This window comes from Acinonyx jubatus, chromosome A2 (genome assembly GCF_027475565.1).
Source record: "Acinonyx jubatus isolate Ajub_Pintada_27869175 chromosome A2, VMU_Ajub_asm_v1.0, whole genome shotgun sequence".
Taxonomy (NCBI): domain Eukaryota; kingdom Metazoa; phylum Chordata; class Mammalia; order Carnivora; family Felidae; genus Acinonyx; species Acinonyx jubatus.
Window position 1 is genome coordinate 128,945,536 of NC_069383.1, and position 19,379 is coordinate 128,964,914.

Here is a 19,379-nt window from a genome sequence, read left to right on the forward strand (position 1 = left end):
AGCGATACCGCATAAATATGGAAGATGGCCTTGACAGTGACAGCCTGACATAATCACATGCATCAGAGTCCCAGAAAGTGGGACAACAGCCAAACGTGTGTCCCTTCATACCCAATCTCACTGCCATTTCTCCCCCTTCATTTGAACCTTGCCTCAATGGGGAATTCTGACCAGCCATTAATCATTAAGTGGAATTACCCTGGTACAAAAATCAGGTTACGGATGGCGTATAAGGAATGCCTGTGGGCAATCCCTCTGTTGACATGTTTGGCTCCTTTAAGTACATCATAAAGTCCCCAAAGATACAATCATGTCTCACTCATCTTTGTATCCCCCACGCATACCACAGTGGTTAAGAGGAAAACCTAGCTGCCAAGTACCTAAATTCAAATTCTCACTCCATTCTTTACTAGCTTGAGAACATGACAGTGAATAAGGCAGAGCCCCCTTCCTCACTAGGAAAACTGAACTTGTAATAACTCCCTCACTGGGTTATTGTGAGAATTCGTTCAAAGCTTCTCATGGTATGAAGCAAGTGTCAACTATCATTATTTTTATTATTATAGCAGGTGCTGAATGAATGGATGGGTGAATTATGTGTGGGAAATGAAACTGACATGTACAGTTCATTCCACATCTAAAATTCTATAATTCTACTGAGTTTCTAATAACTCCATCTCTGAAACCTTCTTTTTTAAATGTTTATTTATTTTTGAGAGAGACAGAGAGAAAGAGAGAAGTAGAGAATCCCAAGCAGGCTCTGCACTGACAGCAGAGAGCCCAACTCGGGGCTTGAACTCAGGAACCATGAGACCATGATCTGAGCCAAAGCTGGATGCTTAACAGACTGAGACATCCAAGCGCACCCCCCTTCCCCCACCCAACCTCTGAAAACTTATTTGAAAAATATTTTACAAGTGTTGGCTCTTATAGTGCATGATTTGAATTTAACATAATATATGAAAGTGCACAGGACTAGAAGCCAGAGAACCATATTTAAACATTCTATTACCTGCCACTTAGTAAGCAGATCTATACCCACATTCATTCAACTTCCATGTCAAGCACTGTGCTAAGTTCAGGGACACCAAAGCATCAGTTCCTTCCCTCAAAAGTGGGAAAGATACACTTATCACACAGTGGTATGGAAGCACAGAAATGACCTTCTTTTTCACAGGTTAAGGAAGGCTGAAATGTTCCCGAGGGCAGAGAATGGGTTTCATTCATCCTTGTATTCCTGACTCCCCGTCAGGCTGCCAAGTACGGTAGCAGGTGACAAGTAGTTGTCGAATAAAGTATCACTTTCTCTGAGTCTAGAGTGATAACCAGGAGCTCAGTAAGGGGAGACAAGAAGAAGGGGACTCTAAGTACAAGAGTGACCTTGTAAAGGGCATTCACAAAGTTGGGAGATGCAAATGTATGCGTGTGGTGAGCACGCTGTTGGGAGGGAAGGAATTGCAGATAAATGAGATAGTGTCTATGAAAGCAATGATTTGAAAGTGTTGTACAGCTATTTTGTTGTTGCATTGATCTCTGCCCTTGTTCTGACCTCTTTGACATCCATATAGTTTTCTGAGATGGATGTGTGTCCCTCATTCAAACATTCACAGGACAATGTCCTGTCCAAACTGCCTTAATTCTCTCCCTCTCCTTTCTTTATGAAAATCAGTTAGAAAATCACTTAAGAATAAAAATATACAATGGGGCACGTGGGTGGCTCAGTCAGTTTAGCGTGAGACTCTTGGTTTCGGTTCAGGTCATGATCTCAGGGTTCATGAGTTGCAGCCCCACATGGGACTCTGCGTTGATGGTGCAAAGCCTGCTTGGGATTCTCTCTCTCTCTCTCTCTGGCCCTCCCCCACTTGGGCACACACGCTCTTTCGCTCTCCCTCAAGATACATTAAAAAAAAAAACAACTTAAAAAAATCACACAGAGAAGACGTGAGGTTAAATAATTTTTCGAGAAAGTTTTCATTGCTTTTCTTTGGAGTAGGGTATTTTCTTCTGACAATGCGTGACGAGAATGCCTTACTGTACTTCCGTGCAGAAAAGTCGAGTTGATCGAGGATACAGTTATCCAGGCATCATTGTATTCCCTCAAAATTTAATAAATGTGATACTGCTGTTTTCTGGCACTTAGTTTTGTGCAAGGAGGATTAGGGGACAACCTCAGGACAGCTTGTTCTACGGTTTTGCTTGTCGGAGTGTTTGAAAAAAAGGTTCATTTTTGTAACTCAAAATACTTTCTAGGATTGTAGGTCTGTTTCCTGAATTTTAGGCAGGGAGGTGTATACTCAAAAACTGCTTCTACTCAGAACATATACTTAAGGAGTATTCTGGAGCAAAGCTTATGTTTAAATTGTTTTGGTTTCTTCTTTAGAAAACTCATTTATTAGTGTGCGCTGACCTATGTACCCAGCATCTCTTTTATTTATCATCATAGCTTGAATCCTATGTTTTTTACTTTTGAACCACGGGAAACTTTTTCATATTTTCTCTCCACATTACTGTTGATATTTTCTGCAGTGTCCGTTCTGTGTTTTGCTGCCCCTGAGGCACATTTTAATTCTGTGAGTACAGTTTTGACTTTTTCAGAGTCGTTTATTTCACCACGTCCCTTTGGATCTCTCTTGGAGGCTTTTCATCTCAATTTGCTTCTTAAGATTATCTTCTCTTTTCTTCACACAGTTCTTCATGCTACCTAATGAGAACCTCGAACAATTTTTGAAAGTCTTCTTCTTGTGTAGTGTAACAAACCCTACCTGGATTGGTTAGAGTGACAAAGAATTACCACTCCCTGGCAGATCACAAAGCACACCTCTTCAAAAGCCATGGCAACCCAGCTTTCTGGTTGACAAAATATTGATTTCTGAGCCAGGAACCAGGGGGGAAAAGGCTATTTGGGAAAAGGCCCCTCCCCACAGAACTAGCATAACTCACTGAATTCTTCAGCTCAATACTAATGGGTTGAAATGTAGTGTAAACATTTCCCAGGTCAACGTAATATATATTTTGTGGATGTGAGCATTTGTCTTTTTCGAATAGTGTCACAAGCATTTTAGAAGAAAGCTAGGAGAAGGTGTATCAAAGATGGCTAAAAGGTATTTTAAACAGGAAGCCTTGATGATTACAATAACCATTTGGCCTCCGGAAATGACTTTTAAACCTACCCCATTATTAATAAATGGAATAATTGGACATTTTTTTAAAGGAGACTTTTTTTCCTTGAAATGGCCCAAACCCCTCACAGAATTGTCCTGTTATTTTTTTAAGACCTGAAATTTTAACCTCACTTCATGCTAGCTTGTTTTAACACTCTAAAATATATTCAGAATAGTCTACCTTAACACGCTTGAATGTTGAATATTTTATGCTTGGACAAAGAGCAAACTGTAGGTCTTTCGCCAAGCACAGTCAATGCACTTGAGTATGGGTTACCAAAAACGCTGGAGATTTTTTTTTTTTCTATTTATTGTTATAGCTCAAATCCTTGTGTCTCTGGTAGGCTTTAAGTGACATAAATATGCATTTCCATCTGCACATCCTTGTCAGGAATAGTTCTGCTGGGAGGTGTTATGCCACCCAAGTACTTCCAGAATAGAGTCTGTTAATCCTGTTACCACTATAGAAACTCAGAGGAAAAGTCTACTCAGGCCACTACTGCAGCTGCTGTGGCTGTAAATGTTCCAGCAACCACACCCTGGCTACCAAGAGGAAGCATAAGAGAATTGACTTTCCTTCAGGTGGAGAGGGCTGAAGAGACAGCTGACCTTAGACCAGTAGTCTCCGAAGTTTTTATTGTAAACTTTTAATAGGTAAAAAAAGGGCCGGGGTGTGGGGCGGGGGTGGGGGACACAGCAGGCCCACCTTATAGAAAGATACACATGCACACGCACACAATGGTCACATATGCCGCCATGTTAACTGCTCTCTACATTATAAAATACGCAAAATAGCTATTATATTAGGGTTTTTTAAAAGTCCATGTAAATAGATGCTCCAACCCCACTGGATAGTTTTGCAACTCCCCTAGGTGTATATATGCCATTTTGGAGACCACAGGGTTAACTTCTACCAGGTGGTTCCACCAGGAAAATAAAATTTAACCCCCAGTTAGATTCATAGGTTCCATAATACACTGGGCACACAACGTGGGCAAAAGGAGTTGTGAATAAGTGGGTCGTTTGCTTCTCCCGCTTATTTCTTGCCCTGCCTTCTAGTGTGGCTCCACTTCCGGCCTCTCCAGGGTCTCTGTATAGATCATACCCTATTCTATTCAGGCATATCATGGATGGATACTAACTAGCCAAGGCCTAGAAGCAAACAGGGAGCCTCCAAAGTCTGTCAACTGATACTTTACCTCAGAGCACAAAGGTGAGAACCAGCTAAAAATACCAAATCCAATCGTCAATCGTCCAATAAACATTTTCAACAAGAGTTTATTGATCTACGAACACAGAATGAGTGTCTTTACCTATCTAATCCCATTCAGTGCAGGAGGGCTCCAAATTATCCATGAATCTAGCTGTGGAACCAAAATCCCTCAGAAAAGCAGTGAATATGAAGAAAACCTTTGATCTCTCATGATAGTGAAAGACTGTCTTTTTGGATGCAGAAAATTTGGAAACTTGACTCAAAGTTCTTTTCGAACTGATAAAAATAATGATTTTATTGGTAAAACCTGAGTTGGCCTGAGAACAGCAAACTTCTTCTGATCCCTGTTGGTGTAAGTATAAATCGATACAAGCTTTCTGGAAGTCAATAATTAGTACATTATGTTCAGAGCTTTAGAAATCAGGCCATCAATGCAATAGTTCCTTCCCTCTGAATTCAACCTATATAAACAAATACATATATGAAAAGTTTCACGAAAATAATGTTTAAGAATATGTAAAGTAGCAAAAAAAAAGGCGACAATCTACATTTTCGGTGAATGGGGAAATTGTTAAATAATTTATGGTACACCATGCAAGAAAAGCTATGCAGTCTTTGACTCCTTACTTATTACATACCTACTATGTCTCAGGCACTCTTCTAGAATATGGCAATTAATTAATATAGACAAAACTCTTATGAATGTGATATTTTAGCCAAGGAGAGAAGAGACCTGAACTCCATAAACAAATCAACAAACACATAGAGTAAACATTTTCAGAATACTGGAAAATGCTATAAAGACGATGAGACAGAGATGTCATAGAAGTGGCTGTTGGTGAGAGGCTGGGACTACTTTGTACGTGGATTTCTCAATTTCGGCACTGACAGCTGAAACCACAGTCTTTATATATCGTTGAGGGCGGGGGGAGGTTGTGTGGAGAAGGAGTTCTTGTGCACCAAAGGATTAGTTTAGCAGCATCCCGTTAGCCACGCACCCTACTAAATGAACTCACCCCAATCATGACAATAACACAAGTCTCCACCCACTGCCAAAATCTGCCCCAACTGAGAAACACTGCTTTAGGTTTAGGGTAAGGGAAGTCCTCTCCGAAGGGGTGATGGTTAAGCTGAGACTTGAGGGTGTTTTTAAGTCATCTTTAGGATAGAGAGAAATGCTCATGATATACTGGTAACCTATATAATATATTCAATAAAATCCTGATACTGTTCTTTTTAAATCTCTATCTAGAAGACAATATAGCATCATGGTTAGAAGCACGAACTCTGAGCCAGATGGCTAAGTTAAAGACGCAGCTTCCTGCCTTGCTTGTTGTGTGACTTTGCTTGTTGTGAGTCACTTGTTGTGTGACTGTACTTAAGTGTCCGCATCCAAAAAAATGGGGGTGGCTCCAGTAGGTCTTGCCATAGAGTTGCCAGGAGTATTAAATGAGTTAATATATGCAAAGGTCCTAAAAGAGTGAGTGACACATCTGGGAAGCACTGTATACAATATATATATTAAAGTGAGTGACACATCTTAGAAGTAGTATACATAGGATTTATGTATTATATTAGAATATATTAAAATTAGAATCGATATAAAAATACACTTTTGATATTCTAATTTCAGTATATATGATATATACATCGTCCAGACCTGACATATATAGAGATATAAATACACCAAATATTTCCACTGTCTTTTGGTGAAGCAGACGCGGTAACGTGTTGTTAATGGTAGAATTATAGGGGGTTTCATTTTCTTTGGGTCTTTTTATATTCTTCACAGTTTTACAGATATAAATGCAAATGTTGCCTTCAAATCAAAATAAGGATTGATATATATTTTAACACAAAAGGGAATGTTTAGGCTTTCATCAGGGTTAACTGGCATATCGAGAGTGGGGGAGGAAGACCAACGGAACAGGTGCTCAGAAAACCCGTCCCAGAGAAAATGAGTCAATCGTCAACTGAAAACTGAGACACCCCACGTTCACTCCGTCAGTCAGCTCGTCAGTCATCTGAAATTTATTGAACACTTGCTTTCTGCTAGACACTGTGCTATAGGTGCTGGGAAATTGATGATGAATGGAGCATGCGTTTCCTCCGGGAGCTCACAACGGACAGGGGAAGAGAAACACCGCCGCAATTAGCCACAGTACAAAACACTCAGGTGTCAACCCAGGCCTCTGGGGACTCCCGTCGGGAACAATGCATTTCAGTGGGAGTGGGGGGTGGGCACTGTGGCAAACTTCACTCCGAAGATGGCACCCGCACTGGGCTTTGAGGGGTATGGAAGCTGCGGTCTTTTGTAGAAGCTCTGGTTTTGAGCACACACATCAAGTGTCTCCCTCATCATCTACGAGCAAGGCCAATTACCCTGGAGGGAGAAACTTCAGAAGGGTCACAGGAGTTATAACCTCAGAAAAGTATCTTGATCTCATATCAGAGTGCCTGGTTTCATACAGCAATTGATGAAAGTAAAGCTTGACTGTGGCAGGAATGAGAAGACCCGAGTGCAATCTGCCCCTAACCAGCAGGGTAATCTGGGGCAAACCACTCACACCTCTGACCTTGCATCCATTTCCTCATCCGCATAATAGTGATAATAACACTCGGGAGCACTGTGGTGAGCCTCAAATGGGACAATGCCAAAGAGAGACTTTAAGTGACATTCACTTAGTTGGGATGAATGCATTGTGATGGTTTTCACATAATAGAGAATATTTGGAATAACTATATTACAGCTTAATTTTTAACATTTATATTTAAATATGACAATAAAAAAGCCACTGTATATATAAGACCGATTATGCAGGAGTTTATGGCCTGATTGGCTTCACGGATATTTTTAAAGCTCTAAACCTATTACCAACCCAAGTGCCTCAAGCTCTAACAACTGCTAACCAATTTTTTCCCCGAGATAACATAATCTTTATTTCTTGAGACACGTTATACAAACATTAAACTGAAGGTAACTGCATACAAATGAATTGGAGACTCATAATTGCAAACTGTTTTCATGTCTAAAGAAGATTCAGTCACCTCCTAGGACTGAATTGTTCCTTTTTACAAGCTTAGGATCTAGCTATGAAAGTATATCACTTAGCCTATGTCTGTCTACAGGTGTGAAGTGTAGCAGGGAGCAGAGAACAGATCATGATCTAAGAACGTTACACCAAAAAACCCACTCCCACCCCAAAAACATTGAAGATGCTTTGCAGGTGTGGAAGAAGCTTTGCCACGGGGCTGTGTTCAACCTTCTTCTCTCAGTTCTTTTTTCCTCTTTAATCCTTTTCACCTTGAACACGCACTGCTATTGTATCTGGAGAAATAATATTCTTTTGCTTCTTCTCTCTTTAAAAAAAAAAAAGTTTTACTAATGCTGACTGAAAAGGCTTAAAATGTCCCCTTGTCATGGCCTTTGATAAACATTTCATCTAACGTTTTCTAGGGCAGTTTCAGTTGAAGCACCACAGAAGACAAAACAAGGATATATAAACCTCCTGCTTTCACCTGAAAGTCTTTAAAGGACATCTTCTCACCAGAGCCGGCGTTTGAAAATTACAGAAAAAAAAAATGTCCAATAAGTTTACCTCATTTATTCCTGTCCTCTCCAAAAAGGAAATGTAATGAATCCAAGACGTCATTTTGCCCTGTCTCATAGGATATAGCCATGGATCAAGCCATCCATAACTTATTTCCATTCATTAAAAAGAAGGTGAGAATATTTTCAACCGTCAGTTTGAGAAAATTATCCCCCACTCAGCTTCCAAAATGAAAATGAGTGTGTGTTTTTCTCAATATAGCTTCTTTAAGGACCAGTTACCTTTTATTTGCTCTTGGCAGCACTTAGAAATCCTCATCTTCTTAATTTTGTTCTGTCTTCTCCAGCCATAGTATCAGTTCCAAAATTGTACACAATATAAGAATAATAGTTCTCTATACTTTTAGAAAATGTGATTCGAGCTCTTTCTAATAATTTTCAGCATGCTCTATCATGTCAAATGCTTTTGTATATTGTGTTCTTATCTACCAAGCTGTGGAGAATCATTTCTGACATTTGTGTGAACTTTATAAACTTTACATACAAAGGAAAAAAACCTTTTTTTTTTCCCTCTTTGGGGTTGCCTGAATTAACCATAATTATTTGTTGATGGTTTGGTAACTTATACCTTAAAATGTCACCTGTCTGCTTCGATCTGATTTCAACCACAGATAATTACAGTATTAAATTCTAAGCTAGAGTACAGTTTAAATCCAAGGGAAAATATAATTTATCATGATAGCTTTAGAAATGGCCCATATATTTGAAATACACACTCACTGTAAACATTTTGGTTCAGAATTAAAATTAAAATCACCCTGCTTTAAACACTTACCTGACAACATTCACGTAGGCTTCTGGAGTTTACCACTCACAAGGAAAATTTAACAATAAGATACGTTTTTCAAAAGACAATTTGGCAATAGAGTGCATAGATTAATTCAGAACAGGATAATGGGAAAATATTGTGGTAATGATGAGCTATTAACATTTGTGTGTGCATGATGTGTGTGTATTTTGTTTTAATTTTTTTAATGAATAATAGGGTCAGAAGAATATTACTCAAAACATCATGTCGATTATCGTGTGTAAGATGTCTTGGGAAGTGTTGTCACTATAGTTGAGACTGATGGTGACAGAAATAGTCAGATTTAAGAACAGAGAGGATAAATCTTGAGAGGTAGTGATGGGAATGAAAAATCAGACACGCATTTGTAAGATATTTAAAAGGAAAAAATAAGGGGTACCTGGGTGGCTCCGTAGGTTATGAATTTGACCCTTGATTCCGGCTCAGGTCATGACTTGTGGTTCATGGGTTTGAGCCCCATGTCGGGCTCTGCACTGACAGTGCAGAACCTGCTTGGGATTCTCTCTCTCTCTCTCTCTCTCCCCCCACCCTACTCTCACTCACATGCTTTCTCAAAATCAATACATAAACGTAAAAGAAATAAAAGGAAAAATTAATAAGAACTGGTAAATAATTTGGATGGAAGGATGGGGCAATTCCCTGGGAGTTTTTTTTAAAAATGACAATACAGGGGCGCATGGGTGGCTTAATGAGTTAAGTGTCCAACTCTTGATTTTGGCTCAGGTCATGATCTTGCAATTCCTAGGACTGAGTCCTGTGTTGGGCCCTCGGCTGAGTGTGGCAGCCTGCTTGGGATTCTTTCTCTCTCTCTCTCTCTCTCTCTCTCTCTCTCGCTCTTTGCCCCTCCCCCGCTTGCAAACGTGTTCTCTTCTCTCTCTCTCTCAGTAAATAAATAAACATCTAAAAATGATAAATCAATGAAAAGAAATTGAATTGTGGGTTCTCCAGGGATAGCCAGAGGAACCCAGTTGGGGGGAAAGAATAGGGGCTTAGCAGAAAGATACACATTAATTGTAAAGATGAGCCGGTAACTCAAATAAAATGTCCAATAGTCAGTAAATTTGTGATGACTGTAGTCCAATAGTCACAATTTGTGATGACTGTAGGTCTCTTGAGGACCAAGACTGTTTGCTATTCTTCTTTGAATCTCCCAGCACCCAGTGCGGGAAGGACACATAGCTTACGCTCAGTAAATGTGGCCTAGCCGGCTGACGAACTGCACAGAGTTTGGGGGGCCAGCTTCACAAAGAAAATCATAAATTGTGAGTGTGCACAAATACAACCTTCAAGGGTAGGGTACAAAGAAAGGAACTAAGAGGACAAAGATAGGAATAAAGGAATAAATACACTGAAGGAACCAGAGAGGGAAAAAAAGAAACCAGTAACAGAGAAAGGGCAGGTCTGGGAGTTAAACTGAGAGAGAGGAAGGGAAGGGAAGGGAGGGGTGGGGGAGGGAAGGAAGGGGGGAGGGGGAGAGGAAAACAAGAATAGAATCAGAGCCCTTAGGCAAGAGAGATGCTACTTATTTATAATTGGAATGCGTATTTATCTCTATATACCCCCAGATAGAGAATGCTTAGATGCAAAAATTATAAAGTCACATTTAGTGAGCAAAAATGAAAATCATTAAAATGTTTCCTTAATAACTTAAAGTAAATAAATTAATAGCTCCCGACATATTGATTCATCTATCGCATGTGGGCACTCAATAAATGTTAATTGAATTACATTAATAACATTTGCTCAATGGTAATAAAAAATTAATTAACTGTCTGTCTTTTCTGTTACTTAAGTTTATGCCCATTGGTTCTGCAATTACTTCTAGCCCAAACATGAATTTTCTATCTCACTGGCTTTTGAGACACACTTTAATTTTTTTTTTCCCTAAGAAATACGGTCGAGCTTCTAATTTTGTCCTAATTTTGGTATTTTTTTTTCTGTTAAAAAATTATTTTCTCTGAGTTAATGTCAAGAACTATGTATAACATCCCAAATATAGTGTCACGAGTTCCTTATTTAATTCCAAAATCGTTTTCTCTGCAGGAGTTGTGATACCACTTTTTACTTGTTTCTCCTTTTAGCCTATGCTACTTTATAATACTTTGGATACAATGTCAAATAACACCACAAAAGACAAATCTGGGGAAATTTATTGTTAGCTTTCCATCTATAAAAGATGGAAGATGTCAGTCACATTCACCCAAAAATTGTGACTCACTTCAGATGTCAGAATTCTGGGTTGAACAGACTGGGTTCTGAAATGTGTGTATGTCAGATGATTTTCTAATGAGCAACAGATAGTTCCCACTGGGGAATGGAAAAAAAATAAAAATATAAACAGAGACATAGAATTAAAATAACTTTATGAATGGCAGTTTAACTTCTCCATAAAATTCTCTCCGTACAAACCCAGTGGCTCCAAATGGTTGCTTAATGTAACACACTACTTAGATTCAAAATGCTATACTTAAAATTGTCGCAAAATTAAAAAGAGAATCATATACCACTTGGCTGTATACAGTATTCTCCGCATGTTCTTACATTCCAGTAACCTCTATCCAACATTTTTTTTGTTCCTGAATTACTTTGTGCAAAAGCAATTTAAATTACATGCAGCCTGACTACGTGTGATAATGTGAACTGATTGTTAATTAATTCCGTAAGTAAACAGCCGCCGCAATCTCTATACTCATCAAGGTTTCGTTATCTATCAGCTCTTTCTGAGCTGCTCTTTAACGTACAGTATAAAGCAGCTGTAACTGAAGACACAGGATTCCCTGAGTGTGCAAGAAGGTAGTCTTGCTTTGCAGAGACTGCTCAGGGAGAGAGGCATCTGTGGAGCTAAGTAATTTCCGAGGCTAGATCTTGAGCAGGTGACGCATCATGGCATTTCGGGTTAAGAGGGGTTTGCTGATAGGCAGTCTCAGCAGCTAGGCAGCAGAGAACAAAGCTAAGAACAAATCAGAGATACTGTTGCAGACTATAGAGACGAGGATAAGAAGAGAGCTTTTGGAACATGCCGGGCCTGGGTTCAAATCCTAGTTCTATCATTTGCTAATGAGGCAGACTTGGGCAACTCAGCTCAATAAACTATCTAAGCTTTGGTTACACTCATTCATCTGTTAACTGGGGATACCAATGCACACAGTTGCCATCTGTTCACGGAGGCTGACAATAACTACCTCCTGGAGTCTTTGTGAGGCTTAAGTTAAATGAGGTATATAAGTGGTAACATGGAACTTGACATACAATGCATGCAACTATGTATGTGGGTGTGTGCAGAAAGCAGTGGTCTGATTTTCAATCCAGGTGACTTTGCCCCATAGGCAAAATTCGGCAATAGGTGCAGACAGTTTTGCCCGTCCCAACCTAGGACAATGGGTGCTACTGGCAGAGGACAGGGAGGCTGTTAAAAATCCTACCAGCTCCCCAAAGAATTATCTATCTCCAAATATTAACACTGCTCTAAGTATGCCAAAGCATAACTTGAATGGCTGTTTGTAATATTAGCTAATTACTGGACACTTTGGGACCCAAGAAAAATAAACTGTTATTTTTATAGCATCATCGTTACAACATTAATTTGGTAAATCTCTCTCGGGATAGAGGAAGCCTAGAGTTTCCCCATTGATTGAGCTAGTTCTATCTATTCACAATTACATTAATTGCTATTCATGAGAGATGTTCCCATGAACCCCAATTTCTACCAGTCCAATTTAGAGTGAATCAAAGCATAACCAAGAGGTTGAAAGCCAGCGACATAAGGGGGAGGGAATAAAAAGCAAACCTCGCTGAAAGCCAAGGCTGTTTGGACGCTGAGAAAGAAACAAACATGGCCTAAGACAATTGTGTGAGATGTACTGACAGTTCCCATGCCAGTCACGAGCCTTTGGAACTCCATATAGAGAGCTTCAAAAATCCCCACCCCACCCCCACCCCCGGGGCTGTGATCTGATCTGTTGAAGGTTGGGAAGGGTCGCCTGAGCTTTAAAAAAATTCCAAAGTGTTAAGAGATTTCCCAGGTTATTCTACTGTTTACACAGTCTGGGAACCACTGCCCTAGGAGGCAGGACCCTGTAGAGTTTTCCATCTGCCCGAAACAAAGCAACTTTTGAAAAGATGATGAAAATGGGTGGTGGCAAGAATACACTTCTTGCATGAGCTGTGTGAACATGGGAAAAACCAGGTTGGTTGTTGTATTGTTTATTCTAGTCACTCAATGAGCATTATTGGATCAACCCGGCATTGTGTGAGCGACAAGAATGCAAGTCTCCAGAATGAATCTTCACCATCTCCCAGTAGGGCTGCTAAATCACCAGGACTGCCACTTGTTTAGGTCTCAAATGATCCCTAGGAACCAGCTGGTCCACAAGTTTGAGAATAGCTTCTGTTAACTCTTTCCTAGGTTTTAGGATTCTGTTTAACAGGTGTAGGTAAGTTACCACCCAGTCTGGTTCTCTCTCTAATGTAATTTCATGGTGTGTTTCTCTCTGTCCTACACTCCTCAATATTGTGACTTCGTTATTTCTCTGCTAACATGTTTGATGCTTGTGAAAGTTGAGGACCATGCCTGTCTCAGGTACCACTGTACCCCCAGTGCCCAGTTCAGTGCTTCTTATATAACAGGCCCTCAATTGTTAGGTGGGAATGAATGAACGAACGAACAAATGAATATGGGAGTTCTCAAAGACATGAGGCAACTAGGGCTTCTTGGTCTTCTCTATGACGCTCCAAACCAGAATCTCAGTCCAGGACTTTGCTGGAGGTTCCTTTCTAGGTGGTTCTATGGAAATAAAACATGTTCCAAAAAGCCTACCCCCAAAGCTCACATTGATGATCACCTGACTGGGAGCTTAACAAATGCCAAGGCAGGGAAAAGAATGGCAACTGAGAGTCTCTGAGATCAGAAACAGGAATGAGCTTCTAGACTGTTCATTTATAATCACTTCTCGTATACAGAGGAGGAAACTGAGGTTTGTAGAAACAAACAGGACAATGTGATGGAGATCACATACATTATGGAGCAGTACTCAGCATTGAAGACCCTTCTACTGCTCCTGGGATCCAGAAAACACTTTGACAATGAGCTGACAACCAACTATGAGATTTCATTGATCCAAGTGAATGAATTCTTTGATTCTCTCCACCCATCACTAAAATAAATAAATATATAATTGATTTTAAAATCACACACAGGAGACATAAGTGATACAAATTACTGTGATAGGGAAACTTGTAACGTGTGTAAAATGTTATCATGATTGCCTCTTTTATTCTTACTTATATTTTTATTCAAAATGATCCTGTTCAATGATGCTTCATTCTCTTACATAAGATCTTGTTCTCATAAAAGCCTAGAGTGTGAAGTTTTCTGCAAATGTCCGTTCTGAAATCACTGGGTCACGTCAACTATAATGGGTTTGTGTATTTTTTCTTTTTTCGTCTAGATATGCAACTCACAAATGAAAAGCAGGCAGACGAGAAACCCATTAATGCTATCATTATAAATTCAGTATCCGAATTCAATATCACAGATGGACCAGCCAAGGAAACCCCCAGTGAGAAAAAACTGTCAGAATTCAGCACATCACTGTCCTCCCTTGAAGAATGCCAAACGCAATTTTCCTACCTCCAAACTGATACTTCAGTTCATCAGAGAGACACTGATGGTATGTTTCTCAGAATCAACCCATCTCTAAATAAAGCTCCCCAACCCCCGCCCCTGTAAAATCATCACATATGCTGTTAGAAAAAAAGAGCCTTTATGAATATTAAACAGGAAGACTTCGATTTGAAAACCCTGGTGAATGACACATGTCAAGGTCACTCTGCAATTATGAGGTGCTTGGCAGATTGTTTGCTCTCAAAGCTGGAAATCGGAGGCAAAGTGTTTTAAATAGCTGGAGTGAGGTATAATCATGCTTGCTATGGAGTTATGATGTGGATAAAGAAAAACGGCAAACTTTTCTCAAATCTGGGACTGTTCAGCCCCTGTCTCTAGGCTGAGAGGAGAAGAAGGCAGAGGGGAATGGTATGAGAATGCTGGAAATGTATAAATGTAGACTGTAAAAAAAATATCAATCTGCTTACATCAGCAAGCAGTAAAGAAGGATTGGTTACTCTAGCTGATATCACCTCCTGGGCATTCTGATCAGTGCAAACCTACACCAAACTACCCCTGTATGTGACATTAAAGGCACATTCCCTTTCGCAAAGCCAACTTCAGATTGATTTGGTGCTAAGTGATCATCACAGTCAAGTTCAAAGTCATGGACTCCACACCAAGACATATGTAATTTTACTCAGGTTGACTTTGCAGTGACCTTTACAGAAGACATAAACCGTTCAGGAATTTCGTAGTGTTCCATACCTACGTTTGCATTTAAAGAAAGCTTGCAATCTCTCCAAAGACAATATAATAGGTCCTAGTTACTAGTCTAGATTTAAATTAACATTTACTTTTTGAAAAACAGAAGAAAGAAATACATAGACTTTGTATTAACAGGAGTTTGGAATCACATCAGTTTAATTCCTGGCTCTGAAATTTATTAACTGCATAAACCTGGGTAAGTTTTTTAGCATCTCTGACTCTCAGACTCTCGGTTATATATAATGGAGCTAGTAACACATCATAGGGTGTTTTGAAGATCAAATGAAATAACATATATAAAGGATCCAATAGAGAACCTGGCACATAATAGATATGTGATTTTTGCTTTCATTCTGGTTCTGGTTTTAGAAAGTAAGGGGAGAGATTTCTAACACATGTTATTTACGATCTTAGGCACACATTGTCAAGGATGCTTCAGACCAGAAGCTACAGACACAATTGCTTGCAGCTGCCAGGAGATAGTGTGAATAATGCAGAAGATGGGCAGTGAACAATAGGGGTGGGCGAGGACTATGGCAAGGTGAAGAGCCCTGCCACTACTCAGCTCCAGCTAATTGTTTCCGGAAGAAAATAGAGGCTCAGAGTTGCCAGGTCCAGAGCGTTACGGGACATCTCTGCATTTCTTAGGTGTTGGCAAAACTTCTATCTCATTTATGAAGCCCCAGATGCTCCCAACAATACGTGGCTTTGGGCCAACTTTGGCCGGTGGACTTCCGGGTTACCACCCCAAATTCAAGATGATGCCCAAGTTTCTGGCTTTGCTAGTGTTTCATGGCAATCAAGAAAACAGGTGATACAGGATCGGCTTGCATCAGGGATGCACGGATCTTACGTGTAACGGGTCTTGGTTGTAATGACCCCAGAATTAGGAATTACCGTTGTACATATCCACACAGTACAACACAATGCCATCCAGAACCACTCTGATTTGTCCTATCGGGGATCCAGGGAGAATGAGAAGGGCAGGCGTAGCTGAGATGGTACCTGAACCCTTGTATTCTCAGGAAAGGGCCAAAATGACCACTCCATGAAAATGACAATGGATAATCAGGGGCCTCATGCAGGAAAAGAACGACTTCCTCTTGTCTTTGAAGAGCAGAGGAGATTCATGAGGACAGTTGAATTAGACTGTTCTTCTTAAGCTCTGGCTGAGAGGCTGGTACAACCCGGAAAATTACAATTGTAGGCCAACAACACAGGTAACAGCCCGCTAATCCATTCTCACAGTGTGAACTCCCCCCATCAGCAACGTAAGAGTTTTTGGTATCTGGATAAAAGAGAGAAACATTCCAACTAGGGCCTACAAATGTGGGTAGGAAGCTCTCATTATCTTAAACAGCCAACATCAAGGATATCAAGAGTTAAGTCGGAGAATTTTTATAGTAATTAATTTAAGGATGCAGAAATTGAGAGCTGGGGTCATTGTTCGTACTGAGATAAATACAGAAATATCTTGCAGGAACAGCAGGGGAAACAGAAGGGAAAAGAGAAGATTGCATCCACTTTCATGTAGTTTGTGGTTAATTTATTTTCAAATGTATAAATGAGTGCATAGGAATGGATGCTTAATTGCTAATATCTATTATTTATATACATTGCCCCACTTAAAACAGAATGGAAAAGCCTCACACATGCAGATTTTGTAAAATGTGTTACATCCATTAGCACAGTTCATGGTGTGTGCTCTGATGGGAATTTAAAAGGATCTTTACTGCACATCACACACTATGTGCTGCAACATTACTTTATTATTAAATTGTGGCTCATCCTGTGTGGTCCCTTTCCCGAATAAAATGGAAAAAGTCCAGAGCACTGTCTGTGTCTCTGCTTCTGTTTCTACACTCTGATTGCAAAGGCATCCCTGTGGGTAATAAAATCAAGCATATACACAATAGTCGAAAAGAGGCTCCTTAAAAAGAATCCTGAGAATACACCTAATTGATGTATAATTTTGAATCTGAGATGTCTCATCCAGGTGGAAGAGGAAAATCATAAATACAAGATACCTCAAAAGAATAGTCTTAATTACACCATGGACTACTGAATAAAATGATTACATTTTCTACACTGTAAATTTCATACAATTAAATGCGGTAGTGTCACCTTATAAAATGTTTCAATTTTATAATTATTTCAGTTCATTTGCTCAGAAAAAAACATAAGCACAAATTTACTAAGTATCACCCAAATCCAGTCATCCTCGTTCTAAAGAACTGACTTGAACGTTAGTTGTGCTTGTCTGAACTTAAATAGATCTTGACATATTTAAGTAGCTATTAAAATTGATAACATCAGGGATGATACCCCAGCTAGAGAAAGGCATTCAGTCACACTTTATTTATTCCTATTCTACATTACAGACTTTTTAAAAAAAAAAAAACTTAATGTTGGAAGAGTGGGAACCAATTTTTATACTTTTTCACCAAAAACTTTGAGTAATTAGTCGGAGCCACCGTGTCATGAATCTCATGATTATGCTGAATCTGCTGTGACCACACATTAACCATTAACATATTAGAATACTGGGTTTGGGGCAGGTTTATTTTCCTTTTTTTATTACTTGGCTTTGAGGGGATGGGAGGGGGAGAATGTTGTTTATGTGGGACCCCTTATGGAAGAACCACATTTTTGCTACTTTGCATAGTGATTCCCAAACTAGCGGGTGAATGTTTCTGGAGCTGAGGAAAACCATCAGAACTACAGGGGACAGCTACATCCTCCACTGTCTCTCCCTCCTCTGAATTCCAGGCATTTTGGTGACAAGATTGAAAGCTGGGAGGGCAAACCCAGTGAGTACTGGACCACGACTGCGAGGCTGATCTCTGATACCCTGGTGGAAACTCCTTGCATTGTTACCTTTTCCACTATAATTAAACATGATCCTTTCTAATGAGACAGATTCTCCCTCTTAATTAGCCAATCCCCAGCTGTACATTTAGCACCTCTGGAGGCTGCGTTAATCCTTCAGTATCATTAGGGTATCACTTAGCACATTACAGCCTCAGTGTCCTAAAGGTACCCTAGGGGTGTAAAAAGGAAATGAAACAACCTAAGCAGGTTTTTGTCATGGCTTTTTGCTCACAAATACCGCTTTTGGCTGCAAGGCTTGCAGGTCGTGGCTCCTTCTTGAACCTTCCCTGATCCGGATTTAAGGAGGTAAGAGGTGGGAAAGCGAGCTGGGTGCTCTGAGAGCAGTGATTACAGCCCGGGCCAGGATGCCAGGGCAGTCAATAAAGGGACGTCAACATACAGAGACCTAGTTACGAAGATATTAGGAGAGGTGAAAAGCCAGGTAAGGGAGTAGTGAGGCCTCCAAGGACTTAGCAACAAGGCTCTGACACCTCTTCCCTTGGTCCCTCCCAGGCCACTAGTAAATGACAAGCACTGGCCTGAGCTCATAGGCCACCAGCAACTAACCATTACTTGACACACCACTAGTAAGTGGCATTAACAGTAGCCACAGAAAGAAGGATTTTCAGAAAGAGATAAAACCAAGGGGTAGATACACCTGAGACACCACTCAAAGCAGAGAGAGGGGAGAAGAAATACCCCCTGCATTCCCTTCTCCCCCGCCCCCCAACCCTCTTTTCCTGTCACTGCTTCCCATTGGCTGAGGTTGGTGAGAAGCCGCTTGACAGAACCTTGAAAACAGACTTTAGCAGTCTTGGGAATATAGAGCAGAGCAGGGAGGAGAAGGGAGAGCAGGCCTTCCACAAGCCGGCCACGTCCTGCGCCATGTTGGATCATGACAGAGGAGGTGTGAGCCTTCTGAAGGGCAGGCCAGCTGCAGGGTTAAGAGCTCTGGAGGGGACAGTTTGAGTCAAATCACAGATTCACCATTTCCTATGCTTCTTAAATTCCCTGAGCCACTATTTCCCCATCTATAAAAGAATTGTGATAGGACTCAACTCAGGCCCACTTCAGGACCTATATGAGGAGCACATAAAGTACAGAGGGCCAAGCACTTGCTTCCAATGTAACAATGGATAAGAGAGCACAGGCTTTGGATCCAGAAAGACTGACATTTGAACCTCTCGCCCACCACCTTAAAGTTGAAAGACTCAGGACATTCAGGGACAATCCCTGAGCCTTAGTCCTTTCATCTAAAAAACGGGGACCACTTTATTTATCTCCCATCGTTCATTTACTCATTCTTTCACTCAACAAGAGATACAGCTTTCTTATAATTCAGGTTC